The following is a 19682-nucleotide window of genomic DNA, read 5'->3' as shown; positions in this document are numbered from 1 at the left end:
GACACCTTCGGTGATTCCTCCACATGGGATGATGGCAAATTCAAGAAGGAGGATGAGCCCAAGAAGGAGGACACATGAGTGTGTTGAGCATAACCACAATTTGGTGATTGTGGAAGATTGCTCCACCTCATTGTCAAGTGAGGATGATGATGATCAATCCACTACAAGTTCACTTGACAAGGTTGATGATGATGCCACAAGTGTTGCAAGTGATGATGCTACCCCATGCACACTTGATGGTAATGATGGTTCATGCTCAAGCCATGATGATGCTACTACAAGCCCATCCACTACACCACATTGCTTCATGTCACAAGGTGACACTAAGGTATCAAATGATGATGTGGTTGATCATGTTGATTCATATGATGAGCTTGTTAGTAGACTTGCTAGCATGACCATGTCTTTAGAAAATGAGAAAGCTAAAACATTAAAATTAGAAAATGAAAACTCATTTCTAAAGAACTCTTGTGAAGAACATAAGAAATTACTTGATGCTTATAAATCTTCACTTGATGAGCTTAAATTGAATCATGAGACACTACTTGCATCTCATGATGAATTATTAGAAAAACAAGCTTCTCTCATTAAAATATTTACAAAGAAACTTAAAAATAATGAGAGCTCATCACATGGGTCAATTGATCAATCACATACTATTGCTAACCCTTGTGATGTAGGCAAGAAGCATGTATCCACCTCTTGTGATGATTTATTAGATATGCCATGCTCTTCACATATAGATGCTTGTTCTACTTCCATGTCTTGTGAGACTAACATTTTGAAGGAGAACAATTGAGCTCAAAAATGAAGTGAAGAAATTGAGCAACAAGTTAGAGAGGTGCTACAACTCAAAAGTCACCTTTGAGCATATGTTGAAAACTCAAAGAAACTATGGTGACAAGTGTGGCATTGGCTTCGAAAAGAAGATGACAAAGGGCGAAAGAAAGAGAGAAAGAAAGATAAAGAAGCTACATCAAAGAAAGCTCTCTCATACCATGTGCTTCCGGTGTCATGAAGTGGGACACTTTGCAAATGGTTGCCCTAACATCGAGAAGCTCAAGTTGAAGAAAGAAGAAGAGAGGCTAAAGCATGTCAAGTGCTTCAAGTGCGGCACTTGGGGTCATCTTACCTCAATGTGCCCAACCAAGGAATTGGTGAAGCAACAAGTGAAGCCTCAACCAAAGCCACAAGTTGAGCAAGAGAAGACACCCCAAGAGCAAATCAAGATCAACCATGAAGATGGTGGTGATTTGATGATAAAGAAGAAGAAAACAAGAAGGGGTGGAAAGGCAAGGCATCCAATGCAAATTCAAGATGCCAAGATGATGAGCAAGAATGACAATGAGAAGAAAGTCTATGCTCACATCAAGTGCTTCAAGTGTGGAAGTACTGGGACACTTTGCCTCTAAGTGTCCTAACAAGCTTGAGAAGAAGGCTCAAGCAATCCATGAGAGGCAAGGCAATGAGAAGCACCACATGAGCAAGGAAGAGAAGGCTCAATCAAAGAGGAAGTGCTACTCATGCCGGGAAAGGGGACACATGGCACATTCATGTCCCCTAGGTAAAATTTCTAAGCCTATTTCAATTGATAATCATGATATGCTTAGAAAGGATGGCAATGGTACCTCATTGGTTGCAATTGCAAAACATCCCGCTACTCATACTAAGGCGTTGCCTAAGTATGTTGCTCCTAACTTGAGAGGACCCAAACTTGTTTGGGTACCATCAAAAAGTGGATGAATGTGTGTAGGTACCATTGGCATTGGAGGATTGATTCAATTGATCTCACTATTGTTCATCATATGTTGAGTCAAGATATGAAGCTTAGTAGCACATGCAATCCCAATGCCATGACAAATTGAATGAAGTCCAAATGTGCTACAACATACAAGTATCATATTCAAGTTGTGGTGATTTATTGGAATATTTGATGACTTGCAAATAATTGAGTTGAAGCTTGCTAGTTGGATGATCATGAGCTAACCAAGGTATATCTCTAGTTGATCATTTCATTTGGGTGCATATGAGTTGATTGAATTAGATAAATATGCAATGTTGCTTGCTATGAGATGTTTGAATGGATAATTGCTTAGTAATCAAGTTTGGATTGATTTGTGTTGGATAAATTCATGAGATGACATTTAGTAAGTGGATTTGAATGGATATATGTCTTATGGAAGTATTCAAACAAGTTAGTATCAAGTTTGATTCATATTTGATGAAGTATAGCTCAATTGCTTGAAATCTGTCCTATATTCAAAATCTGAGCTAGCTGTGATCATAGCCATGTTTGAGTATTGAAAACTTATTGGATTGGCGTGAAAATTGGTGTACATGCTCTAGATTTATGGTATAAGATGCTGTAGAAATTTCATGGAAATTGGATAAGAAATGCTTCAGGTTTTGGAGTGGTTCTTGTCAGCTATAGTGCAGCAGTTTTCAGCATGTAGCAGTGGTGGAAGAATTAAAATTTGGCAGTCATATGAGATCAAATGAAGCTAAAATTTTTATGGCTGCTAGATAACTTAGTGAAGCTCATCTCCACTAAATTTTGTGGTATTTGGATTTGTACTTTGAGAAATATGCTTAGTTCTTTGGAGAGTACAGAATCTGCCATAAAAGTGACAAGTATTGGATTGATCTAGAGTCACTTTGATTGAAAGGTCCTCAAGTTGGAAACATGTTTACAAGTGTTTGAGGTACCTAAGTTTGGTTTTGAAATGATCTAGAAGCATGACAAGATATGAGTACAAGGCCATTTGATTGAGAAGTGTACTTTGCACACTTTTGGTACTCAAATTAGAAGATCAAGATCAAACTCAAGATGAAGATGAAGTTTAAGTTCTAGTGACTATTGGAAATCATTTGGTAGAAAGAAAAGGACTTAAACAAGTAGAAAGAAAAGGACTTAAAGAAGGAATCAAGGTTACTCATCAAGTTAAGTCCATCACTTGGATCAATCAATCAAGTTATTTCAAGTGAGTGTCAACAATGATTCTTGGAGAGAGGTCACTTCTCCCTAGTGTAGGGGCTTGCCGCCTATGTGTAGGTAAACCAAGTGTGGTACTTGGAAGGCTAACATGGAAGTGGTGATCCGAGGAACATTTGAGATGCTTAGTTGAAGCAATCAAAAGGATTGATCAAGAAAAGCAAGCAACACCCAAAAGAGAGCTAGTCATGATATTTCAAGTGGTATTCTCAAATTGATGCTCTCATGCAAGCAAAGATCAAAAGATAAAGCAAGTCAACCACAACAAGAAAGTGCACTTGATCATAAGTGGTATTCATTTCATATGGGTGAAGAATGGAATTCAAATTGGTATCTATTGGTCTTCACCAAGCTTATAATTGGACTTCACATTGCTATTGGAGTAATGAATTGGAATCTATGTGACTATCCTCTACTCCAACATAGCAAAGGTATCATTGTAATGTGCATGATCATTTCATCCCTTACTAGTATGCGGTTAGTGCATATAGTACATGCTTCATAGGATCATGCATTACAAATGAAATGTTTTAAATTCATAGCCTACCACTATTGCTTGAATGATTACTTGATCTAGTGGTTAGTATATGAATTTGTTCATGAGCTAGTAAACCCAAGTACTTGACTTAATTGGATTGCTAACAAGTGACAAGTACAACATTGGCAAGATAACCCTTGCAAGAGGTGTGAAGAAGCTTGTCATTGGTTCAAACCGGACTTGAAAGCTTAGGCAAAACAATTTAGTTCAAGTCATCATAGAAGCTCATGATAGTGATAAGAGTACAAGCACAAGACAACAATGCAAATGGATATCTAGTTAGTATGTTTCAACTCACAAGTGATATCCTATAAGTGGTACTCATGAAGATAGCAAATGTTCAAGAAATGGTCTTTATTGATAAATCAAACAAGTGGTTCCATACTAGAAGATTCTTTCAAATGGTATTCACTTCCTACAAGTGGTATCTATACATAGTAGACGATGGTTCCACAAGTGATCCTCAACTTTAAGTGATCATCAAATGAAGAATGCATCCCTCACCTACAAGAGCTTAAGTGCATAAAATGGATGACCCATGTATAGAATGATAAGATACAATGTAATACAAGTTACAAGTTCTAAATGGTATCTACTTGTGGTGTCATTCCAATATTCAAGTAATGTCCATCAAAAATGCAAGTCTCAACCATCTACCCCAAAGAGCATACCTTTGCATCAATAAGAAGCACACCTTTTATGGAAATTGATGACAAAGGGGGAGAGATTGTACAAAGATATGAAGCTTGATTGAATGGGAGAGAGATTGTACAATGGGAGAGATGAGATACAAAAGAAATAGAGGTTGGACATGGACAAAGAGGGAGCAACATTGAAGAAAAGAGATGGATCAAAATTCTTGGACAAGAGAAGCACACAAGTAGGGGGAGCAAGCTCATGAACTTTGATTGATTGCATTTGATATATGCATATTCATGTGCTTGCTTGCATTGCATAAGCTTTTAAGATTCAATATGCATGCTTGTGTGGTGTATGCTAGTTGTAGAACTTGGAATGATGATTTGATAACTAGCATGCATAGGATGATAGCTAGACACTTGGTATGCTTTTCAAGTAATGCTAGTACCTTGCTTTTAATGTTGATCTCACAAGGTATCTAGTGTTTTATTATCAAGTGATATCTAGCTAACCATGGTGCTAAGGATGAACTTAAAGGTGCAACTCCGATTGGTACACGCTTCAAAGGTTTATTCTATACACCTTAGCATCATTTTGTAGTATTTACTCTCCCACAATTTCAATCTATGCATATGTGCAAGCTTCAAATTAAATACTCTAGCACATATGTAGGGGGAGCTAATACTACCATTTCGGGTTTATGGTACTTGTCCAAAATCATTTTGACATGGTAAAATTGCTTGGGCAAGCAACATGAATCCAAAAGAGCTTAATTTCTATATCTTTGTAGAGTTGTCATCAATTACCAAAAAGGGGGAGATTGAAAGGTCCTTGTTTGGTTTTGGTAATTGAGTGACAACTTAGGTGGACTAATTGTGTTTATGTGAGATACACAGGTGATTAGTCCACAGGTACATGTGTGTGAGCAACATATGCCATGAAGGTGAAAATGGCTTGGAGATGTTGCAAAGCTCACACATGTGATGATGAAGGAGCTTAATTGCACATGAGACATGACATTGAGTCATGTGATCAAGGTGGAGAAGATCAAGACAAGACTTGGCTTGATGGACCGGTTGCAAGCGTGAAGGGCAAGTCGAAGGCTTTGGAGTGATGGACCGCGTGGCGGTGAAGCTTGAGCAAGACTTGGCGCCGATGGACGATGGCAACGGTGAAGAGCAAGTAGAGTCAAGATCGATGAACCAATATGATCATGTGATGATATGAAGTGGATCATATCATTGTTGATCGTGTTGGTGCATGTGTTGCATCGACATTGGAGGAGATGGAATGGAATGCGCAAGGCAAAGGTATAACCTAGGGCATTTCATTTCACCGGTCATAGGTGTGTAGAGAAGTTTATGACCGGGTTTAGGATAGATGGCCGTACTATCAAGAGGGGCAAACTTGTTTGCATATCGGTCATCTAGTGCCACTCGAGTGATCTAACTTTGCATTGTCGCTAGGATCGAGTGGCGTGGCAAGTTGAGTGGCTAACATCCTTTGGGAAATGATTGTGAAAATGCTAACACACATACACATGGTGGTGTACACTTGGTGGTGTTGGCACATTTACAAAGGAGGTGGTGTTTGCAGGGGTGAGATGGGTTTGGGTCCCTCTCTCCCTCCCGCCGAGCTTGTCGGCGGGATTCGGCGCTTTCGGGAAAATGGAATGCCTATTTTCTATTGCGCCGGATGCAAATTCTTGTGGTTAGCACACTTGAGCAAGGGTGAAGAGAATGGAGAAGATGCTGGCGTCGGTCAACTGACCGGACGCTGGATCTGAATGCACCGGACGCTGGCAGGCTGCGTCCGGTCGCGCTGACGTGGAGTGTAGCAGTAGCTAGAGAGTGACCGGACGCTGGCTGCGTCCGATCGCGTTCGACCGGACGCGTCCGGTCATGCTCGGGAGCTTACTGGAAACGACCGGACGCTGGGGGTTCAGCGTCCGGTCAGTTGAAGCTGATGCGTCCGGTCAGGTCAAGTGACCGTTGGAACCGGGACACGTGGTCGTCTGTGGGCGACCGGACGCTGAGGTCCAGCGTCGGTCAACACGACCGGAGCGTCCGGTCGGCCCGACCGTTGCCCAGTGAAGGGGTAACGGCTAGTTTAGCCCTTGGGGCTATAAATAGAAGTGGCCCTCGGCCATGGCTGGTGTGGAGCACCTCAAGGGACTTAGTGTCCATGCTTGTGAGTGCTTGGGAGCCCTCCATCACACATATACTTGATAGTGATCATTCGATTGTGTGAGTGAGCGATTCTAGTGCGATTGCATCGTGAGGTTGCATCGAGTGGCACTAGGTGATCGAGTTGCAAGCCGGTGGTGCTTGTTACTCTTGGAGGTTGCCACCTCCTAGACGGCTTGGTGGTGGTCTCCGTCGAAGCGCGCAAGAAGCTTGTGCGGCGCTCCGGAGAAGTGCTTGTGAGGGGCATTGTGCTCGCCCCGCGGGAGCCGCGAAGAGCAACTCTAGTAAAGCGTGTCATTGAGCTACCCTCACTCAAGGGGTAGGTTCTTGCGGCGCCCGACGTGCGGGCTTAGCGGGTGATGCTAATTAGCCGCCGAACCACCAAGTGAGCGGTCGACACAACGGGGACTAGCGTGTTGGCAAACACGTGAACCTCGGGAGAAAAATCATCGTGTCAACCTTGTTCTTCCCGTTGGTTTGCATCCCCATTACACAAGCTTGCAATTACTTTTATACATATTAAGCTTGTGTAGTTGCTCTTGTAATTAGATAGCTTGTGTAGCTTGCTAATTACCTTCTTGCTTGTGTAGCATAGAAGTAGCTCCCTTGCGTGGCTAATTTGGTTTTAGTAACCTTGTTAGTCACATTGCTTAGTTTGTGTAGCTAAGTATTTGCGCTCTCTAATTAGGCATTGGTTGCCTTGTTATTGAGCATTGCTAGTGAGCATCATTAGCTTTGTGCTTTTGCTCACTAGCATGTGTAGGAGCTCCCTTGTCGCTTAAAGTACTAGTGGCCTAGGTTTGTGTAACCTTGCTCCTAGAATTGTTTAGGAGAGCTCTAGCTAGCCCGGCACCTTTGTTGCATAATTGTTATCTTTGCAAGGTGCTAGTGAACATATATAGTGGGGTATAGTCTTGGCTAGACCGATAGTTTTAATTCCGCATTTGTATCGGTTAGCCTACGCAATTAAGTTTTAGAAAAGACTATTCACCCCCCCTCTAGTCGCCATCTCGACCCTTCAGGTGGGAAGCCGAGACCCCGGGGGCCTCGTCCCTCTGCTTCCCTTTGGCGTCGTTGTCGGGGAAGATGGCCCCAATGGCCTCTTCGCCCGAGGCGAAGTTGGTGGCAATGTCGAGGAGCGCGGCCGCCAAGGTTGGCATGTTTCAGCCCAACTCTCGGACTAGGTCTTGGCAGGTGGTGCCAGAGAGGAAAGCTTGGACAATTTCTGAGTCGCCAACGCTTGGCAACTCGGTGCATTTCTTGGAGAAGCGCCGGATGAAGTCTTGGAGAGACTCATCCAGGCCCTGACAGCAACTCTTGAGGTCCTAGGAGTTCCCAGGGCGCACATACGTGCCCTAAAAGTTCCCGACGAAGACCCTTACCAAGTTGCGCCAGTCGTGGATCTACGAGGGGGGAGGTGTTCTAGCTAGGCTCGCGTCGAGTCTGACAGGAACAACAGGAGGTTGCGAATGATGAGCAGGTCACTGTTCACACCGCCTAGCTGACAAGCTAGGCGGTAATCAGCCAGCCAAAGTTTAGGATTGGTCTCGCCGCTATACTTTGTGAGGTTGGCAGGTTGCCGGAACCGGGCTAGGAAATGAGCAGCGTAGATGGCTCTGCTAAAAACCCGAGGGCTAGGCAGCTCAGGAGAAGGACTGCGGTCTTCCCCACTATCATAGCGGCCACCTCGGTGTGGATGGAAGCCCCGCATGGGCCCCTCATTATCGTGGCACCGTCGCCTGCTGACCATCTCATGGTCGCCCTGTGCCTCACATCGGTTGCTGAGGTGGTCGTGCAGCAAGGTGACCCTGTTGGCTGTCGGTGCCTGAGCAGGCTTGGGTCGAACCAAGGCCTCCCTATCCTGCCAAGGCAGTGCCGTGGGAAGCTCCGAGGTGCCTCCGCACCATTGGGAGGTGGAACTCTCGGCCTGCTGCACCACGGTGGTCTCGAGGAGATCCTAGAGCTCACCGCGGACCCGTCGAGAGGGCTCGGGCATCGTTTGGACAAGCATCACCACAGCCACGATGTTCTGGCTAGCGTGATTAAAGATTGGGGGTTGCTCACCCCCCTTCATTGTCATTGATGTGGTGGTGCACGTCGCGGGCCCTCTGCTGGGCTCCTTCGCCATCACTGTGACCTCGCTGCTCCTGCTCGAGAGTGTCTCGAAGCTGCTACAGAAGGAGTTGGTCTTGCTCGACCTTGGCCTGAAGCTCATAGAGCTGCTCCAGGTTCGGGCATCTGGGGGCAAGGTTCTCGTTCCGCGCTACCGGTGGGACAACGCATGGAGGTGTGGCATCGCCTGCCCTCTAGGGAAGCAGGGAACGGTTGCCTGCCCCTTCGTCCTCATCGCCTATGCTTGGCATCCCGAGTCCGACGTGGAAGCACTCACGAGTGGGGTCGTAAGTGCCTTCGTCGTCAGAGTCGGAGTAGCCAAAGCAGTAGTCGCTCGAGGCCAGGAAGCGACACATGGCTTCAGGGTCGCGAAGCCTAGAGAAGTCCACTCTAGCCCATGCCTCATCCTCCTCCGAGGAGTTAGCATGGGTGTGGGTCAAAGTTGTGGTGTCGAAGTCGAGGGCGAAGCGTTGGTGGCGTCCTGAGGGCTCTGCGTGAGCGGATGCGTAGGTAGAAGCATAGGTGGTGGCGGCATTTCTCAACCCGAAGGGGTACGGGGATGGTGCCATCGCTAGGCTTTGCTCCACCGAAGTTGACTCCTCAGGAGGTGGCGGGGTAGAGCTTGGTGATGGGGCATCGCCGCACGCCACCGGCATCTTTCCCTTATCTAGGCTCAGGCTAGACAGGTCCCCAACCAGGGACCTTATGCCAACAGCTAGGCGTGGAATACCGGCAGAGCACGGCATGTCGCCCTGAGCTTGCGCGGGGTTGAGACAGTCCCACCCGTGCCGTGCCTGGCAAGCGCGATGGGAGCGGTGGCCCGGGCGCTGCCTACGCCTAGGCTGCTAGGGCGTGACGTCATCGACGGGCAGTGGGACTCTGGGTGAGAGGAGTACCATATCATACTCATGTCCTAGAGACATGAACTCTAGGCTCTCGAACCAGATTATCGTGCCGAGATGCAATGATCGCACGGGGTCTACCATCTAGAACTTATTGGGATGACAAAGATGACACGCAGTAGGGCCTCTACCTGGCGCGCCAACTATCAGTGTTTTGGACCAGCGGACCCTCAACCAACTAGTGAAAATATACTGCGTACCCCTAATCCCGGATGGTGATGCAAAGAGACATAAGTTTTATACTGGTTCAGGCAATAGGTGCCCTACGTCCAGTCTGAGAGATCAATCTTGTATTCCTTGCACTGAAGTGCTTGTAGTAGGGGGTTACAAGCGGGGTGAGAGAGGGAGCTAATTCTAGGTCTCTGCGTGGAGCGATGTGACTTGCTTGAGATGTTGATCTCTGGCCGCGGGGAAGCGTGTGTGTTATAGAGTGTTGCTTGCGCGTGAGTGAGTGAGTTCGTCTGTTCCTCTTCCTATGCATGTTCGTCTATCTCGTGAGCTCCTGAGTGTGTGTGAGCATGAGAGTAAGTCTGGCCTCCGTCCCTAGAAACGGCCTCGGTCTCTCCCTTTTATAGTTGAAGGGGGGATAGGGGTGATACATGTGATTGCTACGTAGCGTCGTGCGAACAGAGGCTGCATGTCTGAACTCTGTAGCTTGTCACTGTGGTGGCATGGTCGACGGAGTGGTCCTACCCTTGAAGTGCTGGAGCAACGTGCCGGTCACGTCCGATCCTGTGCGACGTGGGAGCTCTAGTGATAGCTTGACGTAGGGCCTGACGGGCGACGTGCCGGTCGCTGTGTGTTGACCGCGTGAAGAGCATAGGCTCAGTTGATGCCGAGGCCGAGCCATCATGGGGTGCTCGGTGGGCGTGAATCCCAAGGTTGGTGAGACCCTGAAGTTGATTGCCGAGGCATGGAGGGAGCAGTTGGTCATGTACGCTGATTTCGAGGCTATAGTGACCCGAACTTGACTCCCCACGCCGCATTGTTCCTGGAGCAGGGGTTAGGTAGCATAGTGCAGTGCGGGCGCCGGTCGTAGGTACAGTACCGAGCACAGCGGTCGGTAACCCCTGCCCTGTCCTGTCCTATCTCGGACGGTATGGTGCTGATGCGACTTCCCATCTCGTCGGCTGCTTTGCTGTGTCGAGCCGTCGTCCGTCTAATGTTGCGGGAGTGGTTGGTCGCATTAATTGAACGCGACGCTCTGTTGGGGAGATCGGTCGAGGCAGAGCCGACAGGGTTATTGCCGAGACGGCCTCGAGCGATACGGAGAATCGGCATCTCGTCCGAGGCTTTACGCGCGGGGCCTCGGGCGAGACGGAGAATCGGTTCCCCGTCCGAGGCCTTTTGTGCGAGGCCTTGAGCGAGGCGGAAAATCGGTAGACCGTCTGAGACCTTTCGTGCGAGGCCTTGAGCGAGGCAGAGATTCGGTAGGCCGTCCGAGGCCTTTCGTGCGAGGCGGAGATTCGGTGGCCTCGGTCAGGGCCGGGGGTTAGCCAATAGTTTGTCTCTTGGCATTGATTTTGACGGGGTCTAAGCGATTTTTTCGGTTGTTGCTTAGGTGACCTCTTTTTATGGTACCCGACACCCAGACGATCGAGAGTTCATGAACACAAATAAGAATGATAAAAAAAGTTTGAAAACTTAGGGCTTGTTTGGCACAGCTTCACCAACTTCATAAGCTGTTGTGAGCTGTTTTTTTTTGTCAAACACCTTTTCCAAAACAGTTCATGGGATGAAACTCCTTTCTTATGCTCTCACAGATAATTGGAGAGAGATGAAGCTGAAAAAATAGATTTTCATAGGTCTCTCCCTCATTTCCCTCTCTGTTAGTGAAACTGTTTTAAAACAATTTTTCTAAAATAGCTTAGCTTCACCTAAAAAGTTGCTCATGAAGCTACTCTTAAAAAACAATTCCACTTATGAAGCTGAGCTGTACCAAAGAGACATTACTTTGGAGGATTAAACAATCTTGTTTTATGACGTACCTCCAACTAAACACACCTACTGCACACAGAACTTGGCACTGCAGCCTGCGCTTGAGATATAGGCTTTATTTAGTTCTTCTCTTAAAGTTTAGTCTATATCATATTGTATGTTTGACACATACATAGAATGTTAAATATAGACTAAAAAATAACTAATTACACAGATTATGACTATTTTACGACATAAAATTTTTAAGCCTAATTAATCTATGATTTGACAATGTGGTGCTGCTGTAAACATGTACTAGTGACGGATTAATTAAGCTTAATAAATTCGTCTCGCAAATTACTGAGAACTTGTATAATTTGTTTTATTATTACTATCCGAACGTTCCCATGTGACACCCCCACGTGACATCCGATATGACACCCATAGGCCCCGTTCGGCTGGAGGGTTTTTGGAGGAAAGTGGAGGAAAGTTGATGAAAAATACTGTTTCGGATGAAATGTTGCGAGAGAAAAACACTATTCCAGATAAAAAAAAAATAAACGAATCAAGTCGAATTCAAGGGCATACGAACGGAGCCATAAACTTTAGCCATAAATTTAAACACCACGCTACCGGAGCAGCGATGAAAAGATATCGTCAATGGTTGGTGCATGGACGCATTCATGCATGCTGCATTGTTCATATCTGGTTTGCTGACAACTTGCAGCTTTTTAGCTCCCTTAATATTTTTTTCCCAAAGAATGAATATGAAATGCAGATATTTTGGCTGTGTTTAGTTCGCAAAAAGTTTTTTAAAAAGTGCTACAGTGGCCATCACATCGAATCTTGCGATACGTGCATGGAGCATTAAATGTAGACGAAAAAAAACTAATTGCACAGTTTGGTTGAAAATTGCGAGACGAACGTTTTGAGCCTAATTAGTCCATGATTAAACACTAATTGCTAAATAAAAACGAAAGTGCTACAGTAGCCAAATTTCCAAAATTCGTGAACTAAACACAGCCTTTATGAATGAGAAGCATCTATCCAATCCTACCAAGAAGTTATAGATTGAGAAAGTGACATCAAGCCTTCATAGCAGGTTTATATCTGCTAAAGCTTCCTTAGGTTGCTTAGCAGCCCGGCATCAGTTATCCAGATTTGATAAACCAATCGTTTGCTCATATTTTAAATATATTTTATTTAAAAGTAAATTACTTGTATACGCAATGCTTGCACAGTATGGTGTCTGCCCATATTTTTGGCGACAGATTTGGCTATAGTGCCCGTCCATATCATTGGAGGGGGGCCGTCAACATCGTTTTATATAGCTGGGATAAAAAAGAAAATCTGTCGTTTCATGATTCCTTTTCAGTTTTGAACATTATTACTATAGAGAGGTTACCTGGGCCTAGCCCATCAGAAGCGTGAAGCCTTCTGTCAAGGGCTCAATCAAGGCTCAAGTCAGGCCTCCACCCAAACCTCTTGGCGTAGGATGGTATTCGTCGACGTTCTCTGAGAACTCGACCCAACCCAACCCGCTAAATCTAATGGCCTAGACATACTAGGCCGATATTAGGCCCATCTATGTCTCGACACCCCAATTCCTCGTTTACCTCTCTAGAATAGTAGAATCTATGGTCGACGTATGGCAATATTTCCTGCTGCAATTGTGTCTGTTCAGTGATTTATTACACTATAAGCCAGGCTGCCTCTCTTTCTAGTGATTTAATTTCCTAAATTTGTGCCTGCTACAAGTCTATATAAGCACATAAAACAGGTAATTAATGGCGCCATCTTTGTTTCTATCAGAGAGGGCTTATAGAAATTAAAGTCACCCAATATCATCCCGTTATCATCATCTTCAATTTGGAGGTTATTGCGCCACTGAACAAAATCATCTCTTTTAGGCCCATGACACGGGACATAAACAGTTGTGAGGTTCTAGGTTGGCCGTTATGTGCGGAGGTGATTTGCACTGTGACAGAAAACTTATTTATCAGAAGCACCTCGCCACTGAATTTAGAACTACTCCAGCCCATCAAAATTCACATTTGGGTGCAAGCTTCCTAATATAAGAATGATCAAAATGATTTCGCTTAGTTTCATGAATGCGGAAAATTGAACAAGCACTTTCTTCATTTTTTTCATTAACAGCGTTACACTTGTCAACTGAATTTATCCCTCTGATGTTCTAGTTAAGAATACTCCAATCTCTATTAAGCCTACCATTGCTACTTTCATTGCCTCCAATATTCATGACAATATGTTTTTTCTGTAAAAATCAGATCTCTGCCTAAATGGAGCCAGAGAAGAACAGCCCAAACTGAGAGTTCTATGAAACTTCAGAACCAGAAAACCTTGAGGAAGCATGAGTACCAAGCTAAAATTTCAAACACAGCACAGCAGAGGGTAATGGTAACCAAATATGAAAGACAACAAGACAGGTTATGATCACACATCACATGAGTCTTAAAGAGGCAAATGTCGATGACAAGTTTAATACAACGATAAGGGTAAGGGCATTCCCTAAATAGAGCTAACTTAATCGACCACCACATCATTAGGGATTGTGATCATTTTGTGACACCGCTCTTGCTTGGGCCGGCTTCATCTTCAGGCATTGACGCAAGGAGTAGCTCTGCTATCACCTCCGAAGAAGCGACGCGACAAGTTTCCACTGCTATCTTCTGAATTTCAACAATAGGTATTTCAGGGTAAGATACACCATTATCAACATATTTAGAAATATCAGAGAGTCCTGGGAAATCAACATCTTGACTAGTAGGAAGTAAAATATTACCCAGGAGATCTACTTGGGGGCATGGTTCCTTTTCCTTTGGCTTTTGTTTCTGATGGTTGCCTTCTTTACAGAGATCACAGTTGGCTTGCGCCCATAGTATACCAATAAGTCACAGTGTCGGTGCAGAAAGTGACTAACTAGTAAATATTTGTAGTTTTGCTGTACGTTGTGATCGGAGGTGGTCTAGCACTCAATGACACATGACTTATACTGGTTCAGGCAACGTGCCCTACGTCCAGTCGGGGTCGGTCGGTGACTTTATTCCTGAGCCCAGGTGCTCAAAGTCTGTAGTGGGGTTACAAACGAGAAGGAGAAAGGAGGGGTGTATAAGAGGTTCGGTTGGCTCCGACCGGAAGGGCTGCGGTTGGAACTTGATGGTCCTGCGGTTGTGAGGTGCTGATGTCGATCTAGTGAGTCTGAGCTTGAAGAAGTCGACCTCTTCTCGTTGGAGGGAGCGCATCCCCTTTTATAGATGAAGGGGGTGGCTTTACAGGTGAGAGGGAGAGAGTACGGATGTTTCTAAGCCTTGTTGCCTATGCTGATGAAAACTGGATAATGGTTGACGCCCCCTGATACTATTGATGTCGCTGTAGGATGTCAGATGTGCACGGGGGGTCAAGCTATCTTCTTCAGGAAGGATGGACGTCGGTACCTGCAAATACTTCTTGATGCCTAGTGGTATGTGAGGAGCCGCGCTATGTTCACCCGGTATGGCAAATCCTGGAGCCCATACTGCGATCGATGTCTAGAGACACGCGGGAGGCTTACCGTATGGGAGTTTTTAGCGGCCCCTACAATACTTTGTGTTAGGGTGGCTATAGAGCACTGTTTTGTGCAGGGTATGGTCCCTGGTACAGTGGTTTTGACTTGTGAGCCATGCCTTGCCTTTCTCTGCACGTCTTCTGGTTCCTTCCAAATAGGGAGCCCCCGGTCGGATGGCTCCAGTCGTCTCTCAGTGTGCCGGTCGGAGAAGAGCGGTGAGCAGGGTTCACACGAGCCTCGATCACGGGGTCAGAGTCATGGGGTCGGAGTAGGAAGCAGCGTTTCAGGCCTTCCGATTGGAGAAACCGCTTAGAGATGGCTGGTGCCCGAAGCGAGCGCTCCGGTCAGAGAGGTGGGCCAAAGAAGTTGACGAGCGGGCGCTTGTTCTTAAGGGTAGACCTTTCGGTCGGCAACCGGACTACCCTTCTGGCCTACTGTGTTTTAGATTTTTGGGCCGGCCCATGAACTATGTGTTGTTTTCCTAGGCCGAGCCCGGGCGTGGAAGCTGGTCCTCGAGGGACCCCGGGTTTATGAACCCGACAGAAGCCCCCGAGCCCTCGGGCGATTTGAGCCGAATCGTCCGGGGGATTTTTTATCTTGCTGGCGGGTGGGCGCGAGCGCACCCGCGGGTGTAGCCCCCGGGTGGTTCGGGCGAAATCGGCTGGGGGGTTCTTTGTGTTGTGTCTGTGGGTGCGCCTGTTTTGAGTTTTAGGACATAATTTTAACCATGGCGTCGTTGTGCAGCCGATGTGTTTTTAAGCGCGGGGATTGGATTGAGATAGAACCTACTGATCCTGGCGTCGATGCGCGCCGAGGATCGGGCGGGAAAGTTTAGTTTGAGACAAGCCCTAGCGTCGGTGTGCGTCGTGAACAGAGATAGCTTAGTTTTGGTTGCAACAGAGTTTGATCTTTGGCGTCAGTGCGCGCCGTGGGATCAAGTGAGGTGGAGTCGCTGGTAGACCCAGGCGTTGGTGCGCGCCGTGGATCGAGAGTTAGTTTTAGTTAGTGAAGCCGTTACTTGAGTTTGGAGTCACGGTCCCAAGAGCCGTAGCCAGATGTCACCGATCCAGTCGACGCGAGTTCGGAGTCACGGTCCCAAGAGCCGTAGCCGGATGTCGCCGATCCAGTCGACGTGAGTTCAGAGTTGCGGTGCCAAGAGCCGTAGCCGGATGTCGCCTATCCAGTCGACGCGAGTTTGGAGTCGCGGTCCCAAGAGCCATAGCCGGATGTCGTCGATCCAGTCGACATGAGTTCAGAGTCATGGTCCCTTAGCATTTGAGCCCTCGAGCCTTATCGGGCCTTCACGGGGGTTGGTGTGAGTCGTTTTGCGCTACCCCATCTGGTTCCTCACAACCGGGGGGGCTGAGTTTCGTCACCTATCTCGATCGCTCGAGCTCGAAGACTAGCTCGGTGAGCTCGCTAACGGGTGTGATCGAGCGAAATCTGGGTCTGTCGTTCATGATGGGGTCGGCATAGCCCTCTTGTGGCATTCCACTACTCATTTACCTATAGCCTGATAGATGCCTAGGTTATTTCATAGACCGACCTGAGTGGCCTAATGGCCTCCCCTCGATGGAGATTATGTGGGCTTAGCGAGAGGTTCAGGATCGAACAAGAAGGTTGAGATGACCCGGTTTCCTAGACCGGGCGAAGGCCGCACGGTGCTCATCTATGGTTTTCTCCCCTAGCTCTGTTTGGTTGCTCATGTCAAATGAGGCAAGTCGCTACTTCGTGGTGCAACACGGAGCGTTCTGGTGCATTTCGCTGCACGTGCGATGCTTAGTTCCTAAGCCCCTGGGCGGTTCATGCCCTAACCATCTGGGGGGTTCAGGCGTATGAGATGAATGCACGTATGGATGTATGAATGATTTGTAATGAAATAGAAGGAGTTTTGGTAACGTTTACCTTGACAATTAGAGTGACAGGGCTTGGAGGGCTTTAGTCAGAAATGTCCAACCGGGACTCGTGTTTGTCGTTCGAGACGGAGTCGGCATGGCCTGCATGAGGCATCCCTTTGCTCCTTACCTATCGTCTGGTGTCCCTCCTAGGTGATTCAATCGACTCAGGGAGGTCTGGTGATCTCTTCTGGCAGAGATTCCTCGCTCTCTCTTCCTTCTTTTTCTCACCGAGAGTGCATGTACGCTATGGCGGTTCCTAAGTGAGAGGAAGAGTGAGCGAGGGGGAGGACTTACGGATCCTTTTGCAAACCCGGAGCGTGATGTTGGATTGGAGGTGATGCTGGATCTGGTCTACGAGGCCTCCTTTGGGATGGAGCCGTGTGTAGACTTTCTGGTGGATCTTTACCGGGCGAGCCTCGTCAGAGGGGAGGTTGCTCACGACTATGCCGGTGGAGGGTTCCGTGCCTACAGCTGCTCAAGTTGGCCAGTTCATAAAGTTTGATGAGATTTCTTCTAGCCATGTCGACCTTACCTCGGTAGCGGTGCCCCCCCTCAGGAGCTGCCTTGACTACATAAGAAGGTTAGGAGCTCCATGTTCTTCTGCTAAGCATCTATAGGTGCGACGCCCTTGAGGTACCTATTGCGTTTTGCTGAAGTTTTGAAGGAACGGAACCGAGCGATTTCTGGCGTTCAAGTGAAGTTGTCGAGTGGCCGCAGTAGTTTTTGCAATAGTAGAAAATGTAACGGTTAAGTTCATGGGAGGGGAACCCTTGTGTAAAACGTTCGTGTGTGTTTTTAATGACTGCAATTGGTTTTTGTTTTTGTAATGGAGTTGCTCCATTCGGGGAAGCTTGTTCCCTTTCGTTTCTTAGTTCTCCCTTAGCATAATTTTGTTTTAAATTTCTTTCTTTCTCGTACCTGCCCATTTGTTTCGTAGGCTGCAACTTTGTGAGCCCAGGGCATGGCCCGTGAGGCTTGGCCGGTCGTAGCCATAGGAAAAGATAGGGTGCAATCAGTTGGAACGTTCTAAAGCAAAGTTACGTAAGGTAAATCAAAGGAACGAACTGCCTTTCGTTTGGGTAAGAAGGAGTTTCTCCATATGAAAGTAAAGAGAAAAGAGAGGCAATACTCAATACTCAATATTTGTATATTTATGGAGCCCCCAAGCGACTCGGGTTGAAAGTGTTTGGGCAGAGGCGCTCTTACAGGAGGATGTGCTTTAACCGAAGGTGTTTAGACCAATTCTAAGGGAAAAACGACGTAGCTGTTCAATGTTCCAAGTATTGTTGAGAACATTGCCGTTGTTGTCCTCCAGTCGATAGGTGCCCGGTCGGATTACTTCGGTTACCGTATAGGGTCCTTCCCAGAGTGGAGAGAGCTTGTGTTTTTCCTTCGTCGATTGGGTCCTTCGGAGCACGAGATCATCGACTTCGAGAATCCTTCCTCTGATCTTCCTTTTGTGGTACCTACAGAGGGTTTATTGATAGCAAGCAGAGCAAATAAAGGTTGTCTCGCGGGCCTCTTTGAGCAGGTCGACTGCGTCTTGTTGAGCCACCGTGGCTCGGCCGTGGTCGAAAGCTTTTACTCTCGGTGCGTCGTGGTTGAGGTCAGAGGGCAACACAGCTTTCGCTCTGTAGGCCAAGAAGAAAGGTGTGAATCCCGTGGATCGGTTTGGGGTCGTTCTTAGGCTCTAGAGGATCGCTGGGACCTCTAGAACCCATCGCCCAGCGTGTTTGTTGAGTCAGTCGAAGATGCGCGACTTGATTCCTTGGAGGACCATGCCGTTGGCGCCTTCGACCTGACCATTAGTTTGTGGATGTCTAACCGAAGCCCAATCGATTCTAATGCTGTATCCATTGCTGAAGTCTTAGAACTTCTTCCTGGTGAAGTTAGTCCTGTGGTCAGTGATAATACAGTTAGGAACGTCAAATCGATAGATGATGTCGAGGAAGAATTTGACCGCCTCTTCTAAGCGGAGATTGGTGATGGGCTTGGCCTCTATCCATTTGGTAAACTTGTCAACTGCTATGAGTAGGTGAGTAAAACTACCTGGACCCTTCTTGAGAGGTCCTACCATGTCGAGGCCCCAGACCTCAAATGGCTAGGTGATTGGGATGGTTTAGAGCTCTTGCGCTGATAAATGGGTTTGTCGAGCGTAGAACTGGCATCCTTCGCACCTGTGGACGACCTCCTCTGCATCTCATAGCGTGGTGGGCTAGTAAAAACCTTGGCGAAAGGTTTTTCTAACCAAGGATCTTGGGGCCGCATGATGCCCGCAGATCCCGGAATAGACCTCGAGGAGGATCTGTTTTCCCCGGCTGGCGGGAATGCACTTTATGAGCACTCCTGACGGACTCCATTTGTAGAGTTTGTTACCAAGCACGATGAAGGTCTTGGCGCATTGAGCAATTCATTGGGCTTTAGTTCTTTTAGGTGGGAGAACCTCCTTGAGGAGGTAGGCGAGTAGTGGTACTCGCCAATCGGTTTGATCGAGTGCCAATACGACAATGTCCGCGGGTGACGTCGTTATAGAGGTACTAGTATTAGAGCCCCTGAGCATCAGCTAGCCATCAAGGTGTGTCTAGGTTGGACCTTTCAGGATGTGGGTGGACGGCTCATGGACGTCGTTGATGAAGACTCCGCTCGGGGATGGATCTCGCCTGGCGGCTAGTTTTGCGAGGAAATCGGCGGCGTCGTTGTCCCTTCGAGGGACATGATGCAATTTGATTCCCTAGAATTTGTCCTTGAGCTTACGCACCACTTGGTAGTATGCTGTCATGAGGGGACTTTTGTAGGAGGACTCCTTCATGACCTGATCAATGACTAGTTCTGAGTCATCGCGAACGTAGAGTCACGTAGCACCGAGCTCGATGGCGATGCGTAGTCCGTTGATAAGGGCCTCGTATTCTGCAGTGTTGTTTGAAGCTGAAAAG

This window comes from Miscanthus floridulus, chromosome 1 (genome assembly GCF_019320115.1).
Source record: "Miscanthus floridulus cultivar M001 chromosome 1, ASM1932011v1, whole genome shotgun sequence".
Taxonomy (NCBI): Eukaryota; Viridiplantae; Streptophyta; class Magnoliopsida; order Poales; family Poaceae; genus Miscanthus; species Miscanthus floridulus.
The sequence above is the reverse complement of the archived record's forward strand: the minus strand, read 5'-3'. Positions refer to the sequence as shown.